Here is an 18,329-nt window from a genome sequence, read left to right as displayed (position 1 = left end):
AATGAGAGGTACATGTAAGCTTCTAACAAATATAGAAAACATATGAAGTTTAATGCAGATGATTTAGCCTGGATTCATCTAAGGAATGAGTGATTTCCACTAGGCAAATTTAGGAAATTGAAACCAAAGGTTGATGGTCATTCAAGGTGCTTAAGAGAATTGGCAAAAATAGATCGAGCTATCTGAAGATTATATAGTGTCCCTAACATTTAATATGGCTAATTTAAATTCTTATTATAATCATGTTGATGAAACAAATGAGGACTCGAGGACAAGTCTTTTTCAATCAAGGGAGATTGACACGGAAGTGCATAATTTGCTACAATCAACTCGTGTGGACCTTACTAATACTATGGTGTTCTCGACAGCCCATAATTTTGTCTCATAGTATTTTACTTAGCCCACTCAAATATGATAGCTCATAAACATAATCCTTAGACAAAGTTATAATTGTTTCAAAATGATTTTTCTTCATGACCAAGGAATATTAAAGGAGTTAGTTACCAATTATAAAATATTTAATTTCGTAATTTCCTATGCATGAAGGGTTATTTCATGCACTAATACTTATGGTGTTTAGGAGTTAGAAAGAAGTTTAAAATTTGATGATATTGGTAGAATCTCTCTTGGAGTTCTTTCTTAAATTTTGTAATTTTGTATCTCTTGAATGTTTCCTTGAATGATGTTTCCTTGAGTGGTGATTCTTTTGTTTTCAGTTCTGTATTTGGGTGATGATTTTTTTATATTTATTTATGATTTTAAATTTAGTGGTGAGTTTTTTTTATTTTATCAAATTATTATTATGAGTTTATTTTTTATTTAAAAAATTATTCCAATAAATACAATTGAACGATCGTCATTCTTTCAAAATTTATCATGTATTATCTCTGTATCAAAGATATATGTGATGGAAGTTTAGGAGACATGTGAATGATCTTTATGAATTAAACTAACTGATAGTTTCATATTATATTTTATTATCATATTATAATCATATAACTTTTGTGATGTTATGACTTTTGAGCTAACTGACATTTGATATTATAATTTATTACCATATTATAATCATATAACTTTTGAGATGAGATGTTTCATATCTAACAAAGCAACATGTCTCAACAAAGCTGACTTTTGAGATGCACTTATTCATCGATATTAAAACATTCAGATTGATTAATGTATTATTATACAAGTGATATATTTTAAGTTTGAATTCACACGTTAATAATTTGATATAATAAATTTTTATTTTATTTTTTTATGAAATAAAAGCGGAAGAGGATGAAGTCCATATGGCTTCGTCACCGACGAAGAAAACCCTTCTATCATTTCTCCAGAGCATCTAATGGTGCCAAATTCGTAACAATTTTCGAAGGCAACATAACACAATTGAGAAGTCTGTTGGCTCTCATAAAGAAAGAAAGACAGAATGACGGAAAGAAGGACGCAAACAAATGCCTTGTCCGGACAGGCAGCCATCAGGGATGGATGCCGCAGTTGCTTGCTTGCCCCCACCTAAGCAACCCGAGGCGGAGAGGGGCCCCGAGGAAGTGTCTCCGTCCCGACGGATGCCGCCTAAAATAAGCCAGAAACCGCCCAATTTCTAGGTCTCATCCTTCACACACCATACATATTGTTAGATAATTTACATATTAATAGATAATTAACTTTGTCTTTCTTTACATCCCTTTTCCTGCACTTCCATTTTTGGCAAAAGAAAAATCATTCTCGGTTGTGAAGTCTGCTGTTTCAGTTCCTTGGCAATGCATCATTATGCCTTCCGAAATTGACAGCAGTACTTGGTTATTATAGACATTTCCATCATGATAAATGTGCGGATGGTGCAGACAAATTGGATTAGCACGCTTCCTTCCTTTTTTTTTTTAATGCTGGGAACTAACCTCTCCTACGCCCAACCAGTTTCTCCATTATCAGCCTCTGAGTTCAATTGTTCTTCTACCTCTGCATCTGTGAATGTGAGAGCTCGCTGAAGTTTTCTGTGGCAGAAAACCTCAACCTCAGCCATGAAAACAGCTGTGACAGGACGGTGATCTGAAAGCCTTAGCTCAAATCTTCTGTAATCTAATAGCCTCATGCCCTTACCAAATGAAAGAATGCGGTCACACCTGAAAAACATAAAGAATTATCATGTACCTAAATATCCCATCAAGCACAATATGTCAAGGAAAAAAGGAATAATTAAATTTATGATTCCTCAAATATGCATCTTGTTAAAATTATGTCACATCAAAATAAACAAAGAAAAATAGAACATCTGAGACTGCAAACCTTAACAATACTTTGACACCAACATGTTCGTGTTATCAGTTATAGAAGCAGCTTGAAAAGGTAATCAATATATTGATCAGATCCAACATAGTTATAGCAGCAGAGGAATATGTAATAATTATTTTCAGCATATATACCACGCAGGGGTCCTTCGACTCTTTGGATCCTCCCCAATGTACTTTTCTGAGTTTAACTCGTATTTGTAGGTAGGAGGAAAGTTTATAACACCTTCTGACCACCCATCAAATGCACGCCCTTTCTTAAGTTCGAGTCTCAACTGCAATGGTGTGAAGTTGTGAGTTGGTTAAACCAGTCTAATTAACCAATATAAATACAATAATGCTTTAAATAAAATAATTCTGGTACAGTCTGATCAGTATCTCAACTCCATATTACAGAGAGGATGCATAGACTGCTTTTCAAGGTATGCCAGAAATCACATTATGTAAATTGAGACCTCTTCTACTACATAGCAATTCTACCATTATATATTATCCTCTGATTGAGAACCATCCAATTTTGTCTATGCAGATCATAGATATTGCAATGATATCCCTGAAAAAGTTAATATGGTTATTTTTGGCAAAGTATTATGATGACTGCTAACCTAAGCTTTTCAAACAGTACAGCAAGTTCCATCTAATTTTTTCTGATATAGTGGTTATTTTGAAGACAGAGCAAACTGTTAAGCTTTGTACCAATGCATAAGAAGTTGCATTGATATTTGATCTCAAAAGGAAAAGAAATTTTGCAATTTTGCAGAGCAATATGTATGTTCTGGCAAAGAGTAAAGATATTTCAGTGTCATTCTCATTCATAACACATAATAACTCTTAAACGCATAAGAAATAACATGACATTTTATGCCTCACATATTTTCATTCAACAAAGTCCACTCACTAGTTTTATCTTAAAGAAATTTTAAAATGTGTAATAACAAAACTGCCAAAATTTAATCTGTCATGCTGAGAAATTTTGCAATTTGCATCAAAAACTGAAAATTAGGAATTGAATATTCCAAACCTTGGCATTAGAAAATTTTGAGACCTAGATGGTACTTTTTTTTAACCCCACCCTGCATGACTCTTTTTTCCCATGGAAGTTTGAGCTTTCTCTGTTATTATGATCCTGAACCATGCTTAAAATTTGAGTACACTTTAGAGAAGCAGTAACTATGTATGTGATCTGAATATAATAATGCTGGCTGGAAAAGAAACATTACATGTTAAGATTTATCATTTAGATCCAGTTATATCAAAGACAAAAATTTGCTCACAAAGCTTCCTTCTTATCAAATGCCTCCCTTCCATCAGAAAGATAAATTTGTTGAAAATAAAAGGGCATGGTTACTATTTTGACTGTGGTCCTGTTTGAAGTGTTTGGAAATGTTTGCTAATTGGCTCAAAAGCCTGTTTACCAGATAAGCCACTTAAGGCAGCAATAAGGTCAGGGTGTCTTAAATAGAGTATCAAGGCTATATATGAAAATATGATACAACTGTTCAGCTTGTTCTCATTTCCAGTTCTCTGAGGTATGTCTCGATGAAAGAAGAATTAGGATGCAAAAGTATGGTTGTGCCCAAAATTTTCTTATTTTTCATATAAACTCCATTATGATAGATTCTGGTTAATAATGGGATACATGCTAAAAGAAATCATCATAACCATGCTTCTAAATGAACTAAGTTTGACTTGACAGTTCAAGATGCAAATACCTTCTCAATCAACAAAAACATTGGCAGAATTAAAAATCAGTCGAATTAAAATATACTTGAAAGCAAAAGAAGCATAATAATAAGAAACAGAAGATTGTTTACCTGGTCCTTCTCAAATAATTTAGACCATTCCTTTCCGGAAATCAGTTTGTGAGTTCGATCGTACGACAAGTTGATGCGGTAATTTAGATCCCCCAACCAGATAATTCTTCTAAAAATATTTGCAGTACATAAATATCAGAAACATCAAAAGTGTTTAGAAGAAGTGTACAAAAACAATTCAAACTTCAATGCAAAAGAATAGTTGATACACAGAAAATTTGCAGACAGTGAATGATACCTTCCTCTCCTAACCTTGCATATTGTAACTACAAGAGCTCTCCCAACTCATATCAGTATCTGAAACTACAGACCACAGATTGGAACATTTGGGCTACCTTAAAAAGCATCTACATTCTTTTCTATGTCTATGATGTCTGAAATGGTCTTAACAAAATATATAAAAAGAAAATATCGCTTCATTTCATCAGTTTTTATGTAACAGAAAAAGAAAATTTGTTAGGTCTCACTTCCATTCAATTGCAACATTTAGACTATCATGGAAGCTCATAAGTATCAAATTGTAAGAGAATTTATAACTTCTTTACATGGAAGTTGAATTGCAGGTAACAAACTAAGGTAGCATATAAATATTTTTATAATACCTAGTCAGATCGAAGATAAGGATACAGACACCATGTGATTATGTATCATATGTTGAGGGATGTTTGGTTTACTTACTCATGATCAAAGATTGTTTTGGGCATTCCAACACTGGGCACTGAACTGAATAATGTTTTCCTTTGAATTTCTTGCACATCAGCATTCCTTCGAAGTTCATCACCATTATTTTCTCCCGAAGTTAGGTGACTACATATAAAGCAAAAAAGTGTCTGATATATAGACATGCTGACTGATATTGATCCCTGGAGCATAATTAAGGGCACAAGGTTGGAAAGTTGCTATCTCTGTGGTAATCAAAATTTTAGAACCCAACAAACAACATGCTGATGATATACATAATAAAGAAAAAATTGTGGGAGAGCTTCATATGATTGAAATTTGAAAATCATTTAAAAATCATGAGGAAAAAGAGACAAACTAAAATCATTGTTTAGTTCAATGTGACCTTGGACCAAATTCTTTAGAAGCCAGTACATTTGAGCTACTCACATGGTATGTGTTCTAAGGTATACCTCTATACATCTGGAGCAGCTTCAACCAAAATATACATTACCCTTATGGCAGCCAGAAGATTCCAATCGTAATAATTTCATTTGTTACATTGATGATATCTTGTGATTTGTCAATTTGTCTTAAATGCATTTATTAAACTTTATATTCAATTGTAAAACTTACCTACATAAGTGAAATATAGGGGCAACAAAAATGAGAAGTCATTTCATTTCAATAACCATTCAGAAAGAAAATATGACAATTCGAGCATCCAATCATATCAAGACAAAGTTCCCAGGCAGGAAAAGGTGTAACACATAAACCTTGTTGCCTATATAGCCCATGACACCTACTCCAGCAGTTGATACCTTCAAGTTCTGAATAAGTCTCCGGAGGCTTCTGCGGACCCATACTGAAAGATAAATTCCAACCATTTGCTTGCTTATAATCCGTACAAAAGATGATCTCTTTTTTCTGTTTACAACAGTTTCCAGATCTAGTACAGGAATCACAAATGGGTCTGATGAGTCATTATAGTCTCCATGTAGAGGTTTGAATGAATTGCATGCTTTAAATGATCTAGCTGGGTTTAATGATTTTGGTTTTGATGTATCCATACTGTGTTGGGATAACATATCCAATGGTTGTTCTGGCCAAATTAAGCCTATCATTTCTGAGCTGCTTAATGTCTTGGTAAGCTTGTTTTGTTGACTTACAAATGCTTCTGGAGTTACTTCACGATTCTTAAAACTCAAATTATGGGAAAATATATTCAAGGGATATTGCTTGTGAACATTTTCTCCTTGTGCACTTTGATCTGCAATTAAAGGGGACTGGCGTGCTAAATTGCATTTTGGATCATCTCCTCTTGCATCAATCTGATCTTTGTTTAACAGGAAATTGAAGGATTGTTCATGGAATTGAATTTCCTGATCACTCTCACTATCTGACTCAGACAACATCTCATCCTCTATGCCAAGGGCATCATCTGATGGTTTGAATCTTGATGGTGAAGGAGGATCACTGTAGCATTTATATTTTGCTTTAACTGGTTGAATTTTATTTAGTGTCTCACGAATTATACGTTCCCATCTTTGAACAGGACGACTGTCCTCAGCACCAAAGACATTTCCAGCATTTAGTGGAACAACTTCCTGAAAGCTGCAAGAAAAGGAAGCCCAGTATAGTAAATTATAATAAAAGAATACAAGTAAACACATGATAAAAAAAGAATAACTGGAAATTAAATAAATATAGACATTTAACTTAAGAATCATATTCTGGAAGAGTGCATACAATATTATTCTATGTTCCACCCATTCAAAAGACTGCTAGATATTGTTAGAACCCTTGCAGATTCTAAACTTGGGGTTGATCTCTTTAGGAGATCGGCCTCCTTGGAACTCTATAGGGGTTCCTCCCTCCAAGTGCTGCTCAAAGGCTGTAGAAAAGTTTCATCTATTGCTTAAGAAAAGAGAAGGAATACATGGCTATTTATAGGGCTTCTAAACCCTAACTCCTTATAGGACTCCTACTTAAGACTCTTACTTCTAACCAACTCCTAATATGACTCATACTCAAGACTCCTATTCCCTTACAACTCCTAATTCTTCTCTAAGAAAAAACCTCCTAACAGAATGTCCCTTTCAATTAGAACTCTTCTAGTTAGAGTCCTAACAGAGTGTCCCTCTCAATTAGGACTCTCCTAGCTAGAGTCCTAACAGAATGTCCCTCTCAATTAGGACTCTCCTAGCTAGAGTCCTAACAAACCCGCCCTCTTCAAATCAGCCTTGTCCTCAAGGCTGAGATTACATGAACTCAGGGAACCGAGTCTTCAGCTCCTCATATGGTTCCCATGTGACATCTTCAAGTGGTAGATTATTCCAATGCACTAGTACTTCAGTAGAGGGATGTCGGCGACGCATCACGATCCTACGATCGAGGATGGCCTGTGGTTGGGCTTGAATAACTCCATCCTCAGTTGTGTTGGGCAGTTGGATCTGAGGTGACTCGTGTTCTCCCAACTTGGGCTTTAGGCATGATACGTGGAAGACAGGGTGAATTTTGGCATCTTCAGGTAATTGAAGTCTGTATGCCACGGCTCCAATACGCTCTGTGATCTGATAGGGCCCATAAAAACGTGGGGATAGCTTCATGGAGGTTCGAGTGTTGATAGAGAGTTGCTTGTATGGTTGTAGGCGAAGATAAACCCAATCTCCCACTGAAAATTCTCTTTCACTTCGTCGTGTGTCGGCTTGTTGCTTCATTCTGGCTTGAGCGGTAGAGAGATTATCTTTTAACAGTTGTAAGAGTTTGTCCCTATCAATCAATTCTTGGTCAACCTGATCTACCTTGGCCGAGCCAATTACATACTTTGGAATCACAGGTGCTGGTCGACCATACAATGCTTCATAAGGGGCACATTTTGTAGATGAATGATATGTAGTATTATACCACCATTCGGCCCAAGGAAGCCAATTTGCCCACTCTTTTGGTCAGTCGCTAGCGAAACACCGGAGGTACGTCTCTAAGCACCTATTTACCACCTCTGTTTGGCCGTCAGTTTGTGGATGATATGCTGTGCTCATCTTGAGTTTGGTGCCTTGTAACTGAAATAACTCGGTCCAAAATTTACTAGTGAAGATCCTGTCACGATCACTTACGATGGACCTTGGCATCCCATGCAGTTTAACAATATTTTCTATGAAAATCTGAGCAATACTAGCAGCAGTGTAGGGATTTCTCACAGCACAAAAATGAGCATATTTCGTAAGTCGATCAACCACCACGAGAATCGTGCTTTTACCTTTGGAAGATGGCAGCCCTTCAATGAAGTCCATGGAGATGTCAGTCCACACTGAGTCTGGTATGGGTAGTGGTTGTAGCTTCCCTGGATTTGCCACAGTTTCACCCTTGTGTTGTTGACATACATCACATTGTGCCACATATTCAGCAATAATTTTTTTCATCTCTCTCCAATAAAAATTTTGCTTCACTCTTTTGTAGGTTCTTAGGAATCCAGAGTGCCCTGCTGAAGGTATAGAGTGCATTTCATGCAAGATGATTGCGATGCAAGGGGAGTCAGGTATAAGCACAATGCGACCTTTGTAGCGTAAATCCCTCGAATCCCAAGTGTAGTGGGCTATTTCACTTGGATCCTCCTCCAATTTTTTTATGATCTTGCTAATCTCTGGATCCTTCTTCCATTCTTCCCTAATGTCCTCGAGGAGACCGGTGGTAGGAAGGGAGATGGCTGAAACCTTAGCTTGTTCAGGTAGCCGTGAGAGTGCATCTGCAACAACGTTTTCTTTCCCTTTTTTATAATTAATTTCATAATCAAATCCAAGAAGTTTGGTTACCCATTTTTGCTGCTCAGGGGATGATATCTTTTGCTCCAAAAAGTACTTGAGGCTTTTATGGTCAGTTTTAATTTGAAATCGCCGGCCGATCAGGTAGGGTCTCCACCTCGTTACTGCGTGTACAATGGCAAGCATCTCCTTATCATATACTGACATATTTTGATGGGAGGGAGATAATGCCTTGCTAGTGTATGCGAGTGGTCGACCATTTTGCATGAGAACGGCTCCAATTCCGACTCCAGATGCGTCGGCCTCAATGATGAAGGGTCTATTGAAATCTGGTAGCGCAAGCACCGGCGTCGTTGTCATGGCTGCTTTAAGTTTGTCGAAGGCAGCAGAGGCTTTGTCCGACTATTGGAAAACATCTTTTTTCAGTAAAGAAGTGAGTGGTGCACTGATCTTCCCATAGTCCTTAACAAATTTTCGGTAGTAGCCCGTTTGTCCAAGGAATCCTCGCAGTAATTTCACGTTTGTAGGTTTCGGCCAGCCTTGCATTGCCTCAATTTTTGTTAGGTCTACCGCCACTCCTTCTGATATTATATGCCCAAGGTATTCTACTTTTTGCTGGAGAAAGCTGCACTTTGGTTGCTTAACAAAAAGAGTATTCTCTCGAAGGATCGTCAAAACAATCTGTAAATGCTGAAAGTGAGTTTCAAGAGAAGGGCTGTAAACGAGAATATCATCGAAAAATACCAGCACAAATTTACGAAGAAAGCTCTGAAATATATCATTCATGAGACTTTGAAAGGTTGAAGGAGCATTAGTGAGTCCAAAAGGCATTACCAAGAATTCATAATGGCCATCATATGTGCGAAATGCAGTTTTTGGAATGTCATCGTTACATACCCGAATTTGGTGGTAACCGGATCGGAGGTCCAACTTCGTGAAGACTCGAGCTCCTTTCAATTCATCAAGAAGTTCATCCACCACTGGTATTGGGTATTTGTCCTTGACGGTGATGCCATTTAAAGCTCGGTAGTCGATGCACATCCGCCAAGTTCCGTCCTTCTTGCGTACAAGTAGCACCGGTGAGGAATAGGGGCTACAACTTGGTCGAATCACCCCTGTTTCAAGCATCTCCTTTACGATCTTTTCAATTTCATCTTTCTGGAGGTGAGGATATCGGTATGGTCGAGTGTTCGCTGGTGGCTTGCCCGGAAGGATTGGAATTCGATGGTCATGTTGCTGAGAAGGAGGAAGACCGCGCGGTTCAGCAAATATGTCGGCAAATTCAATAAGCAATTGGGCAAGATTTTGATCTTCAAATTCTATTTTCTTCCCCTCTGGTTGCTGCTGGAGGTGCATCAAAAAGGCACCATTTACCTTGTGTAAAACTTTCTCCATTCGTTGGGTCGAAACAGTGGTAACGTTGCTTCCGCGCTTCCCGCGTAGGATGATCTGCTTACCCTTACAGTAGAATTTCATAATTAATTTAGAAAAGTTCCAAGAGACATCACCTAGTGTAGTCAGCCATTCTATACCAAGCACTGCCTCATAGTCATCGATTGGTAGGAGGAAGAAATCAGTGATAATTTCTTGGTCTTGCAGTAATAGTTTCACCTGCGGGCATCTTTGGTCGCACTTTAGGATTCTACCGTCGGCAACCTTTACATCGAACTTGCTGCAACCTTCAATATGCAGTGCCATCCGAGCAGCAACCTTACTATTCAGGAAGTTATTAGTGCTACCCGTGTCGATGAGAACAGTGATCGGCTGTTGTTTGAGAAGGCCTCCAACTTTCATCGTTTGCGGATTTGAATAGCCGGCTAGTGCGTGTACCGTTAATGTCGATCGGCTGTGGCTCTTCTTCCATATCTTCTTCTTCATGTTCAAGGCTCTCTTCTAGATGTTCAATGACCTCTTCTTCTACTGGTTCAATCATAAGAAGTCTACCTTTTTTACAGCGATGCTCGTGGCTCCACGGCTCGTCGCAATGCCAACATAACCCCTTCGCAGATCGCTCCCGAAGTTCTTCTCTTGTTAACCTTTTCGGTGCAGGGACTCGGTTGATAGTAGGGGGGGCTGAGGGCTTTAGTATTGTAGGTCGTGGAGTGCTCCTTGTCCTCCGGGCTTCATGGTTCAATCGCTCCTCTTGAAGTCGTGCGAAAGAGATGGCTGCCATAAGCGTGTATGGTTGTCGCGCCTTAACTTCTCCCCGGATCTCCGGCTTTAAGCCCTCAATAAAAGTCCCCAATAACTGTTTTTTAGACCAATCACGAGTTTGATTAGATAACCTTTCAAACCTGGTTTGGTACTCCTGAATGGTAGAGGTTTGTCGGATCTTTGTTAGTTGTCCGTCAATGTTCTCGTAATAAGTTGGTCCGAAGCGGATCAGTAGTCATTCTTTGAATTGTCGCCATGAAAGGGCTCCATAAGTGTGTTCAAACCAGTCAAACCATTGTATGGCATCCCCTTCAAGATGTATAGCTACAATTTCCACCATGGATGCATCCGCAGTTTTATGGTACCGAAAATATCGCTCAGCACGCGAGATCCAACCAATTGGGTCTCCTTCTTCCCATCTAGGGAAGTCCACTCTCATACGTGAATAGTTGGGGTCGGTCATAGAGCCTCCCCTCTCTTGGAAGTCATCTCTTTGGGCATGATGTGATTGGTTAGAGCTCTCTCCTTGATGTGATTTCTTCGGGCTTGGTGGTCGGCCCAAACTGAATTCGGTAAGGAGAGTTCGAATCTTATCCTCCATTCGTGCCTCAAAGGCTTCAAATTTAGCATTGATTGCCTCCTCAGATGCCATAGTATATGACTCCAAATCTGTGATGTTAAGATCTCTCTTTTGTTGACGAGTTAAAGGCATGTATAGGTTTGATAGAAATCAGTGAAAGTTTGCTGCAGAATTGTGTTGTCTTGTAAGAGCAGAATTATCGTCGAAGAAACAGCGGTTTCTCGACGAAATCTCCACAAAAAATTTGAGAGATTTGAGGAGAGAGTTGACAGCAATATCTCAGTTTATATGATAGCAAAGGATGTCCATCAAGAAAATTTCGACAATAACAGCAAGAAAATTGGTGTAAGTTGCGATAGCAGAATTCTCGTCGAAAAATTTCAGCAACTTACGATGAAAATTTGCAGCAATACAGGAACGAATTTTTTTTTTTTTTTTTTTTTTTGGATTTTCGGATAGGGATAAATAAATTGCAGCAGTAGTAAGGTAGGAAACCAGAACCTGTTGTAATTCACGGGGAGATCAAAGGTTGATCTGCGGTGGTGGAGATGATGGTGGAATTGGGCGACGATCTTTTAAGCAATTGTGGGAATTGCTTTGGATGGTTGTGGAGGGTTGATGGATGGCTGTGGAAGGGCAGCGAGACGCCAAGAACGCTGCTCTGATACCAGGTGTTAGAACCCTTGCAGATTCTAAACTTGGGGTTGATCTCTTTAGGGGATCGGCCTCCTTGGAACTCTATAGGGGTTCCTCCCTCCAAGTGCTGCTCAAAGGCTGCAGAAAAGTTTCATCTATTGCTCAAGAAAAGAGAAGGAATACATGGCTATTTATAGGGCTTCTAAACCCTAACTCCTTATAGGACTCCTACTTAAGACTCTTACTTCTAACCAACTCCTAATATGACTCATACTCAAGACTCCTATTCCCTTACAACTCCTAATTCTTCTCTAAGAAAAAACCTCCTAACAGAATGTCCCTTTCAATTAGGACTCTCCTAGTTAGAGTCCTAACAGAGTGTCCCTCTCAATTAGGACTCTCCTAGCTAGAGTCCTAACAGAATGTCCCTCTCAATTAGGACTCTCCTAGCTAGAGTCCTAACAGATATGTCTAAAATATTAAAACATGCAGCCAACATTACCAAACAGCAGACAAGCATCAAAACTTACCTAGTGGACATTTAACCTTAGCTTTTGGTTCTGATTTGTTTGGTCGTATAAACAAAGATTGGTTGCGAATTTTTCTGAATCAAGAATCTTGGAAAATGGTGATTTTACCTCCCATAGAAGCCATCATATTTGTCATTTTGTTTATCACATTCACTTTTGTAGTGACTTGTATTTTTAAATTCTGTGTAAAATAAGTGTAGCATCCATACAATTATTTCCTTATAAAAGAACTATTTTTGGTGCTAATATAAAGGCTGCAAAATTACAATCTACTCAAGGCATCATCTCTGAATCAGGTGTTGCTATTTTTTGTACAACGTTTATGTGTAGGTGCAATCATTGAAATGTTCATATTTGTGGAATGCTAGCATGACCCATCAACATCTCTAGCACTTGATAACATCTCATCACTTGTTAGCAGTAATGTGTTAGTGCAGTGGTGTGTCAACATAGTTAAGAACCATGACTCTATCTGTGGTATACTACTTATTCCGATTAAATGCAACTCTGAATTAGAGGGATTGGTGCAGCTTATCCAATTATTCGATAGTTCAATATTTATCTCAGGATCATAGCTTTAGGGTTATTAGAATTTACCCGAGCACATATATATCAACTGGCTCCCCCATATCCAGCCAATCTTTGATGTTTAAGTCATCAGGTGGAAGTCTTCCCCCGACATTCCATGTCCCCACACAGATCCTACATCAGCCAAACATGTCAGAAAATGCCTTTGATTCAAATGCTTACTACGCAGGCAACCATTAAATAAACTATAAATTGTGGGATAAATGAGTGATAACCAGGAGCACTTGATTTTTTCACCAAATACAAGGATTGGTTTTCGTCAAGCATGTAAATACATATGGATTAAATTGGCTTGGATAACAGAAATATGCCTGAGTTCTTTGGTATCTATATATTGCGCACGAAGGGTCTCAGATTTTCGTCTTCGTGACCTGCACGGAATGCCTCCAATGCGGTTATCTGTGAGTATACAGCCACAAATTAACCATTAGGCTTGCAGGCAAGAACTGAACTTGAGAAGATAATCAAATGTGTAGAAACCTCAGCGGACCGTTTTATGAATAGACACATGTATATGGCCACAAAGTTAACCATCAGGTTTGCAGGCAAGAACTGAACTTGATAAGAGAATCAAATGTGTTGAAACCTCAGCATATCATGTTATGGGGATGGATGGCTCAAACAATAAATGAGGTCAGAATTGGGCTAATGCTAGAACATTACCAATTGATTCCAATCTGTTACTGTCCAATTCCAAATGAAGAAATGATTGAAACACAAAAAGGACATAGATGCTACACAGAATTATCAGAACATGCACACAGACACATATACGTGCACACAGACCAAGAGAATGAAATCCCGAATACCAAAACCATAACCGGAAAACATGAAAATTTACCATTCGTCACCGCTTCAAAGCCACCCAAGTTCCTCTCCTCATCACGCAATTGACGCTCCCAACCACACATTTCTGCAGTATACCGACGCAAGTCGCAGAAGAAAAGGCAGCAAAATGAGCAGCACAAACCAGAGAATAAGGTCAAGCTAAAGTTCATCGTGGAGTGAAAAAAAGGAAACCATTTCTGGTAAGCCAAGAAGAACCTTGTATAACAAAGGAAGTAGACAGTTTCGTGGGGGGATAAAAAGATGGGGAAAATAGGAGGAAGAAATCAGCAGATAGAAGTCGATCAGCACGAAAAAATAGATTTTACGTTGAGGAGGAGAGACGATCTGACAAAAGAAACAGGGCACAAGTAAGGGGAAGGATGAAAAAAGCATTTCAACACAGACCTTCGTACTCGAACTCGCTCTCTGTGGTGTCCCCTTCGTCGGCGCTGAAGTCGGAGTCTCTGGAACTGATGATGGGGAAAAAAGCCATTTCTTGAGGACGATCTTGGGCCAGAGCTGCATCGCAGGTGCAACCCACAAAAGAGAGAGAGAGAGAGAGAGTTCAGTGCCGCTGCATTGTGATCTCCCCAAATTTATATGAACCAGAGAAAACGAAAGAAAAGAAGGGAATTCCGCCGTGGCAACAGCTTCTTGATGCCATTGCCACGGAGCCTCGAGGATCATGCTACCCAGAACTCTTACCTCGTTTTGCTTCTTTGATCTCTGCCTCATTTTCGAGACAACGGAGAGAGCCAGCGGCGGACGCGAAGAGAGCTGCTGCTCTTGTTCCCGGCCCGGGGCATCACGAAGCATTTTTCGTTTCCATTTCATAAATATTACATGTATAATCAATCACATTTAAAACCGTACGGTCCGAATTCCTGACCATGCACTTCCCAGGTCCTGGAGCTCCTCCTCCTTAAGAGCTAAGAATGCAGCGCCGAAGCCCAAAAGGCGACTGGTGGCTGGAATAATATAAATGAAAAGGGCAGCTGCGGGCTGCGGGCTGCGGAAGGAGGAGGATGCACGATCGACGCTCCCCCCTTTTTGTTTGACCCTTTTGTTTTTTTTCTTAATACAGATGAACAGTAGTAAATACTGGAAGGGTGGCCATTAATCATTAAAATCGGTGATGCTCTCGTACGAGCTATGCTAACTGTAGCTTCTTAGCCTCTGGAAAGGGCTCATTTTAAGTGGATGTAAATTTGTTGGATTAGTTGATGACGTTGACATGGAACAATAGGTGCCTGACTGAGACATTCTTTTAACATGCATCAATACAAATTTGTCATGTCGGATCATATTTGATAGAATCGACACGACACGTTAATGTCGAGCTGCTCGTCTATTTGTGAGTACAACTTGTCGGGTTGGCCTCGGGGTATGATTTCATTCTTGAAATGCTCATCTCATCATCAAAAACTAGAAATTCTGCATGCAATTGATGGACTCGATGAATCGAAGATGGAAGACCTCCGCTTGTGGTGGCAGGTAAGACCTCCAAAATGCACATCCAAGTGCTTGTGGTGGCAGGCAGGACCTCCGCTTTAAGTTCTTGAACCCCGTGGATTCCACCGAGTCGCAACAGGGCACATGGCTGACTCGCCACTTTGGTCATGATGGACGGATGACAGGCTTGCAGAGGTGGGTCTACGCCCGCCCACGGCCACCGATCCCGTGGGGGAGGACCGAAGGACCTTTCATCCATGCATACTCGACGAACCGACAGAGACGACGAGACATAAAAAGAACAATCAGTCCGGCAGAAAAAGTGTGCGATGAGAGGTGATAACACATACGTCATAGTTGATGTCACATGTCACGTTAGAACTCGTACCCTCAAGATACTGTTCGACACGTCTGGTCCCGATAATCTCGGTGCGGTAACGCCCTGCACACCGAGCCAGAATCCGTACTGATATCGTGTTGTGTCCACCACGTCAATCCACGTACGACCGACCCTCTCACGGCACTATAAAGACATTTATCCCGGCCTCCAAACGAGGAGAGAGAAAAAGAGAGACTACTGACTTGCTCGTCGGAGGGGCCAAAGTCGGGGATCACCCGACGAAGGCCATTTTTACAGGAAGGCAGCCCAACCTCGGGAGTCACGGATCGACGCCCACGTGGCGAGTCATCGACCAACCCACCCCCCGACTCGAGGATCTAGTCGGCTCCGATAACCAGCTCAATCGGCAAGAGGCTCCTGACATCGACCCATGGACCAAACCGTGCTGACTCATCAGCCACGACACATTCATTCCCCAACACTTTTGGCGCTAAAATGAGGGCTATGTCGCAGAAGCATCCTGCGAAGGCTTTTCCGAGGGAGAACCGCCGACCGGTCGCCCCTCTATCGGGCCCAGAGATCCATCCCTACCCGTTCTTAGAGATGGGGGGATCCCGGCCACAACGCCAAATCGCTTCTAGCGCCTATTCAATGGCCCAAGGTGGTCACCTCCTAGACTTGCCACGGGAACCTCGGTCGTGACACCCAAGACGTTCCTCAGCTTGACTAAGCAAGTGCAAGCGATGGCTGGGATGATGCAGATGCTCGTACCCCTCATTCCTCAGATTGTCCAGGTAGCAGCTCCCTTAGTCGATCTGGTATTGCAAGGGCCGAGCAAGGAGCAAGTCGGGATGCGAGAAGCCCTTGAGCACACGATAGACCCAAGAGGCTTGCCCAAGCAAGGCACTCCTGTGTTGAATCTCGGATTTTGATGATGAAGTCAATTGTCATTTGTTATCTAATCTATGTGTTGAGATAAGTGTGCAGGATTAACTACGATAAGAGTAAGACAAGCAGCAGGTGTTGCGCCGGAGTCAAGATCATGATCACGTTGGGAGTTCGAGAGTTCGACGGAAGTTCGGACGGTCGTCGGAGGTTCAGCGAGAACAGATCCAAGAAGTCCAGAAGCTTGCCAAGCGAAGCTCGTCGGAACTCGCCAAGTGGATCGTCGCAAAGTCCAGGAGTATGTCGGATGTCCGCAGAAGGATCACCGAGGGTTATCGGTTGATCGACGGAAGTTGGCCGGAAACTCGCCGGAAGAAGCGATTGACGCATCGGAGCAAAGCTGCAGAAGTTGTCTTAGAGTTAATCGTAGTTAGCATGATGATTAAGCATGAAAATGGGAGGTGATCCCATTAGCTTAATCTTGGGGCAATTGGGCCCCTGAAAAGATTCAAAGTGGGCCGAATGGAGTGAACCATTCGGACCCTGATTGCACCAGGAGGTGCAACCGCCCCAGCCAGGAGGTGCAACCGCCTGGGCTGTGGGGTTGGGAGGTGCAACCGCCCCAGCCAGGAGGTGCAACCGCCTGGGCTGTGGGGTTGGGAGGTGCAACCGCCCCAGCCAGGAGGTGCAACCGCCAGGGCTGCGAGGCTGGGAGGTGCAACCGCCCCAGCCGAGAGGTGCAACCGCCCAGAGCTCAGTCTTCGAGCTAGACTGGGCGGTGCAACCTCCTCTGCCAAGAGGTAGCACCGCCAGAGCTCAAGTTTCGAGCTCTGCCAGGCGATGCAACCACCGAGCTCAGTCTTCGAGCTCTGGCAGAGAGGTGCATCAGCCTGAGCTCAGTCTCGAGCTCTGCCAGGTGATGAAATCACCGAGCTCAGTCTTCGAGCTCTGGCAGAGAGGTGGATCAGCCTGAGCTCAGCTTGGAGCTCTGCCAGGTGATGCAACCACCGAGCTCAGTTTCGAGCTCTGCCAGGTGATGCAATCACCAAGCTCAGTCTTCGAGCTCTGCCAGGTGATGCAACCATCGAGCTCAGTCTTCGAGCTCTGGCAGAGAGAAGCAATCGCCTGAGCTCAGTCTTCGAGCTCTGCCAGGCGGTGCCACCTCTCCAGTCAAGAGGTGCAACCGCCTGATCCCAGAATTCTAGGATTTGATCGATTTGATCGTTTTGAGCTCGAATTTTGAATTGGGTTGGGGCCTATAAATACCCCACCCATTCAGCACTGAAAAGATACAGACCTACACCGAAATCTTGATCTTTTCTGTGATTCTAAGAGCTCAAAAGTGTTGTAAAGCCTTTAAGTCTCCTCCTTCTGTTCTTCAAGTTTTCAATTGTAAAGTGAGGAGAGAAAGGTCTGTAAAGGTTGTCTCCTAAGCCTGTCAAAAGGAGAGAAACTGTAAGAGGGAAGTTTGGCCTTCGCCCATTGAAGGAAGGCACCTAGTTGACGTCGGCAACCTCATCGGTGGAGGAAGCCAAAAGTGGAGTAGGTCAAGGCTGACCGAACCACTCTAAATCTCTGGTTTGCGTTTATTTTCGAGCACTTTATCATTACTGCAAACCTCCCTCATCACTACTGCTCTCTGCGCTTTCACGAACAAGTTCTAAGTGCTGTTCTTCCAAATCTGCATTCAGACGTAAATTCGTATTTTCATACATTACAGTTTACGTTTACGTTTGATTCTGCAGAACTGTTTTCCGCGCTTTTACGAACGAGCTTCTTTGCAGTTTACGCTTACATTTTAATCCTATTA

General features: G+C 41.3%; 1 pseudogene; it reads right to left on the bottom strand.

Annotated features, from left to right (window-relative positions):
* Positions 1-1,389: 1,389 nt before the first annotated feature.
* Positions 1,390-14,877, bottom strand: LOC103974718 (type IV inositol polyphosphate 5-phosphatase 3-like; annotated as a pseudogene).
* Positions 14,878-18,329: the final 3,452 nt, after the last annotated feature.

Source organism: Musa acuminata, chromosome BXJ3-4 (genome assembly GCF_036884655.1).
Source record: "Musa acuminata AAA Group cultivar baxijiao chromosome BXJ3-4, Cavendish_Baxijiao_AAA, whole genome shotgun sequence".
NCBI lineage: Eukaryota > Viridiplantae > Streptophyta > Magnoliopsida > Zingiberales > Musaceae > Musa > Musa acuminata.
Note: the sequence above shows the minus strand (reverse complement) of the source record. Positions and strands in the feature narration are given on the sequence as shown.